The following is a 6212-nucleotide window of genomic DNA, read 5'->3' as shown; positions in this document are numbered from 1 at the left end:
TGTCTGTGTACAACGTATTGTTATTATTATTATTGGTGTGAGAGGATGAAGTTTCGTGTAAGAATCCATATTGAAATTATAGAGAGTTGACTGACCACTTGGGGACTATGTTGACAAATATTAGTGCGGTTTTTTGTTTGTTTAGCATTAATACATTTGATACGCTACTGCTTACTGATGAAATAATCAACTGCATAGTTCTGTTCCAGATTATTTTAGCTACATATTTTTAATAGTTTTAGCAAATTTGTTTTAGAAGTCTACATCAATTTTACTTATAACCATGGTTTTAGGAAAACAGACAGAGTAATTCCTAAGCCTTATAAACATGCAGATATAAATATACAATTATAAAAGCAGTATAAAGCTAAAAATAGCAATTTGAATTCATATATAAGAAGCACCTAAATTTCCAAATAAGAAAATTGGTGCTTATGGTACTAGCATGACACTTAATTTTGTTGTTGCCTAGTCTTATGTGGTGGTGCTATAGGATAAACATTCCACTTTGAACCACAAGGTCAACAGGATCAATTCAGCCCACTAGCCACTTGTCAAGAGAAATATGAGGCTTTCTGCTTCTGCAAGATTTGTATCCTCAGAAACCTTATAAGGTTCACTACAAGTCTGAGTAGATACCAAATTGATGGGTTGCTATGGGTAGGAACCGACTCGACGGCACTTAACAACAACAATAGCAACAACAACAACATCAACAGTACTGCTTAAATGAAATATCACAAATGGCTGATTTTAACAAACACATTTATTTTGTCATAGGTTGTTGTTGTTAAGAGCTGTAGTCAGTTTCAACCCATAGCAACCCTGTATAGGGTTTCCAAAGAGCAGCTGGTGAGCCTGAACCACTAAACTTGTGGCTCAAGCTGACTTTGTTGTCCAGCGCATTAACCCACAGCACCACACCAGGACTTCTCTTCTAGACTAGGAGGCTAAGCACAAATCCAATATGCTTGTTCTAAGGGAAAGGACCTTTGGTGGAGTACTGGGTTCCACACTGGGCTGTTAACCACAAGATCAGCTTCAAACTCATCAGCCACTTTATGGGTGATATAACATTGTTTATATCTGAATTAACTAGCTGTCAGTGGATTCCATTTGAGTTTGGTTCTAGGTGAAGACTCACTCCCTCTGTCTGCTCTGGAGTAAAGTCTTTGTGTCTTTTTGTATTCCTTAGTTCATTGATCTTCATGTGATATGGCATCTATATTCCCCCATTTTGGCTTGTACCTTCTGTACCTGATCTATTGTTTTTAGATCTCAAAAATTGATTGACTTAAGACACACCTTATTCTACACTAATACGATACTTCTTTTGTTAATCCAACAAAAAAAACCTCACTCAGAAATGGTATAATAATCATAGGAATAGGGGACAGAATTTACAATGCATATATCCGTGGGGACACAGTGCAAGTCATAACACTTGGTATTATATTATAAATCATGTTAATTTCCAACTTTATATCAATTAATAAAAGTTAATAATATAAATTGTGTGATAAATTCAAGACCATGCTATGTCCTTGCTTTACTAATAATTAATTCACAGTTGTATCTGATAAGATAAAAAAAATAAAGTTAATTACTTTTTGGAGACATCAGTTAATTAAGTTCTGTAATGGAGAACTAGGCACAGAAGAAAGATCTTTTGACCCTGATATAAAAAATAAAATGAAGACTATTGCAAATACTATATTTGTTCAGTATTTTTCACTCCTTTTTATTTTAAGCAAGGAACCCTGATGATGCAGTGGTTAAGGGCTCAGCTGCTAACTAAAAAGTTGGCAGTTTGAACCACCAGCTGTACTACAGGAGAAAGAAAGATTACAGTCTCAGAACACTTATGGGGCTGTTCTACTCTGTCCTATAGGATCTCTAAATGCCAGAATCAATTAATGGTAGTGAGTTTAGTTAGGTTTCTATCTTTTAAGCCAGTTTTTATTTTTAATTTGTATGTGCTTGAATGTCTGTCTATAACTGTAAGCAATGCAGAATTTAGGTAGCAGAGTGTGTACCAATACTCTCATCTTCAATTCTGCTTTTTAAAAATTCCATTTAATTTGTCTCTGCATTCCATCTAAAGCATTTATAGATGAGGGGGGGTACACTTTCCAGGAATTTTACAACACTAAAATTTAATGTATAAAAATGAACTTAGATTTTATGTGTTTAATGTTTGAGTTGTCTCTGTCCTCCTGACTAGAATATAAACTGTAAGAGGGGAAGAATTTTAAAAATCTGTTTTATTCTTTGATATATTTCATCTAATACATGCTCAATAAATATGTGTTAAATGGAAAACTGAATAAGTGGTTAGCCTAGCATATTTTGTGTCAATTGGTGAAAGACAACAAAAACAAATAGAGCTAGATTTAGAATATAAAAGAGAGGCAATTTAAATAAGGTAAGTAGAAAAAGCTTATTTACATATAAATGGTTGGGAATGTTAGGTAGTGATAATTATGTGTGAATAAGAGTCTTTTCTTCAGAATTATTGTAATCCTGTTTATTGTATTTGGGTGACTTTTCTTTTACTTTTTGCCACTTCCTGAAATAAGTAGAGACTGTATGACCTTTCTTTTACTTTTTACTACTACCTCCTAAAGAATGTGTGCCTTAGAAATTCAAATTAACCAAGTGGGTAAGGAAAAAGTCTGTGCAGGCAAAGCCCTATCCAATGGGGTGAGACACAGCCTTAAGACTTGTGTCAGGGATAAAATCCAAGTGGACTGCTTGCTCAGCATGCTCATTGGTCTCTTCCTGTACAGCTATGTGAACACAGTGTCCTGTAGAAGTAAAATTTGCCTTGCCAAAGTAATTTAGTCTCACCTAGTGTCTTTTTGTGCAACATCGGGATTCATTTCTAACAATTACCACAGTATCCTTTGGTTTCTTTGTACCATTTCTGTTCCCAACAAAATAAATCAATTTCTCCTTTGCAGGTTCTATGCCTCAAAAGTCTTACCTGGTCAAAGCCAACCCCAAAACCCAACCCACTCCCATAAAGCCTATTCTGAGTATACAGGTTTCTGAGACAGTAAATCTTAATGGAAACAGAAAGCATCATCTTTCTCTAATGTAGCATGTGGTGGATTTCAACTTGATAAAATGGGACCTTCCAAATATCAATTTGATTTTGAGGCATAGACATAAATTTGAGACCTCTTAAATGAGGAAGACTTTTATTGGAAACAAGGTTTTATATCTATCCATAATTATTTTGCCTTGTTTGAAATTCACAACATTTAAAACATACCTATTAAAAAGATTGTGAGTCAATTCAACTAACATCAAATTGCACTCACTCATTATCGTATTAAAAAAAAAGAAAAGAAAAGAAAAAGAAATAGTAGGAAACAAATCATTACCTCAACAATGTTTTGGGAGTCTTGATGTGATACTGTAGGAAAAAGCACTGGACCACAATGTTCATTTCAACCACAAGGTTGGCAGTTCGAACTTACCAACTGCTCCTTGGAAAATCAGAACTGACTCAACAGCACTTAACAACAACAACAATAACAGTGCTTAATAAAGTTAAGGAACATGTTTCCAATGAAGTGAAAGAAAAACAAAAAGAAACAGGTAAAAAGCAGTTATGCAACAAGAATCCGAAAAAAAATGACATTTGTTAAACTCTAATGTCAAACTGTTTCAAGCTCTTTCATTGTTTTTGCTAAGGCTGACTTTGGTTTTAACATCACTTATGACATTACAGGGTCACTATGCGTTGGAACTAACTTGACAGCACTTAACAACAACATGACATTTGTTGATGAAAGTAAGAAGGTAACATTTTTCTGACACATAGTTGGGTTAATATGTTTAGAATACTCTTTGGAACCCTGGCAGCTAAGGCAATTAAGCATTAGGCTGCTAACCTTAAGGTCAGTACTTCAAGCCCACCAATTAACCACTCTGCAAAAGTTGAAGCTACCTACTCCCTTAAAGAATTACAGTCTCATGGGTTATTATGAGTCAGAATGTATTGATGACAATGAGTTTGGTTTTGGACTGATACGGAATACTGACAAATGACTTTTTATACATTTATAAATGTGTTGATTTCTTTTCTCAGTAGTTTCACTATTGATTTTATTCAAACATCTCATAGTAGACTTTTAGAGTAAATGAAGGAATAAGAAAAAAATGTCTTTACAGACAAAAAATAATGCTATAGTCCAAATTTCTTTGTTTAATGATTAAACGAATGGAAGCATGATGTAGGGTACATATGTGTAGGAATTGATTAAATGGCAATAGGTGTATACCAATAGGATAATAATAGCGAGAAACAGCATACGTAAAAGAAAAAAAAATCAACTGGATATTTTTATCAGAAAATCAAATCATTAAAGAACAAGGTGTTAAAAATTACTGGGAGTGCATGTGTAAATATTCAGGTGTTCACACACATTCACATGCTTATTTCTAGGTGAAAACTTGATGCTACTTTAGGTTTTGTGAATTTTCACTTAAAAACTTTCTCTCTTTGTTATGAATTTCCTGAAGAAATATTTGGTCACTTTTTGAAACCCTTATATGTCTATATGAGGGATACCTTAAATGACTCATTGTGCATCATAGTATAAAAGGAAAATGATAAGACTTTATAGAAATGATTTCTGCAACAAAACATGTTTACTGTGCAATTGAGGGCAGTTATTAATTTGCTTCAATTGAATGACTATACCAGGAAGTTCTATTAAAGGAGGCCATTCAAGGAGAGACAGAAAGGGATTGCTCAGCCTGAGGGAACTTAACAGAGAAACATTTTTTAAACAAGATCGGTTCTTGCACACAGCACAATGTCACTTTCATAAGTTGATACTCAGAAAAAACAACAACAACAAGAAAAACAAACACATTTATACTACATTTCTTTAAGTCTTCTCCAAATATTTTAGTTTAAATAATATAAATGAATGCAAGTTCCCACCTTACCTTCTTATTTCTCTTAATGTGTGGAGAATTAAACAAATGAATAGATGTATCACTGATATATAAGGTGATACAGTGTGGCTCTGTGGATCAGCACTGGCCTGTGGCTCTGTGGATCAGTACTGGACAATGAACCACAAGGTGTGCAGTTAAAGCCTTGCAGCTGCTCCTTGGAAACCCTATACAGAGTCAGTATGAGTAAGAACTGACTTGACCGCACTTAAAAACAAGCAACATTTTTTTATTAGCATACTGGAATCTCTCCTATTACGTAGAGCTTTTAAGTACTGGACAATTAAATTTTGCACTGATGAATTTTGATATTTAAGTATCTATTTAAAATTCATAGCATAATCAGTTTTGAATTGTTTAAAAAAGAACCACCTGGACCTATTATATTTTACTCTAATTTAATATATGTAAATTTATTTCCTATGCAATATACTGTTTTCATGTAAAGAAATATATTTAGTAAAACATGTTGGAAATGTAATGTACTTCTTTACTAATCAAATGATGAATCATGCCTAAATATGTTTCTAAAACATGCCATATTTACTGTCTCTAATATTGTCTTGCTCATATGCAATTTCAGACTGAAATTAAAGAAAATGAAAACAAGTCCACGAGAGGCAAAATATGGCCTTGAATATATCCCACCTGAATACAAAGATCATCTGAACAACAGATATGACACATTAAACACTCAAGACTGAAGTCCAGAAAAACTGTGGGATGACATCAAGAACAACATGCAGGAAGAAAACAAAAAGTCATTAATACGTCAAGGAATTAGGAAAAGATAAAAATGGATGTCAAAAGAGACTCTGAAACTTTCTATCTAACACAGAGATGCTAAAGCAACTGGGAGAAATGAGAAGGCACAAGAGCTGAACAGAAAATTTCAAAGGTCAGCTCGAGACAAAGTCAAATATTATTATGAAATGTGCAAAGATCGAGAGCCAGAAAATTAAAAGGGAAGAACACACTCAGCATTTTTCAAGCTGGGGGAACTAAAGAAAAATTCAAGCCTTGAATTCCATTATTGAAGGATACTCTGGGTAAATTACTGATTAATGCAGAAAGCATCCAAAGAAGATGGAAGAGATACACAGAGTGACTGTACCAAAAGAAAATGGTTGATATTCAACCATTTCAAGAGGTAACATATGATCAAGAGCCAATGATACTGAAGGAAGAAGCCTAAGGTACATTGAAGGAATCAGCAAAGAAAAAGGCACCAGGAATTG

The sequence above is a fragment of the Chrysochloris asiatica genome, unplaced genomic scaffold (assembly GCF_000296735.1).
Source record: "Chrysochloris asiatica unplaced genomic scaffold, ChrAsi1.0 scaffold00068, whole genome shotgun sequence".
Classification (NCBI taxonomy): domain Eukaryota; kingdom Metazoa; phylum Chordata; class Mammalia; order Afrosoricida; family Chrysochloridae; genus Chrysochloris; species Chrysochloris asiatica.
Note: the sequence above shows the minus strand (reverse complement) of the source record.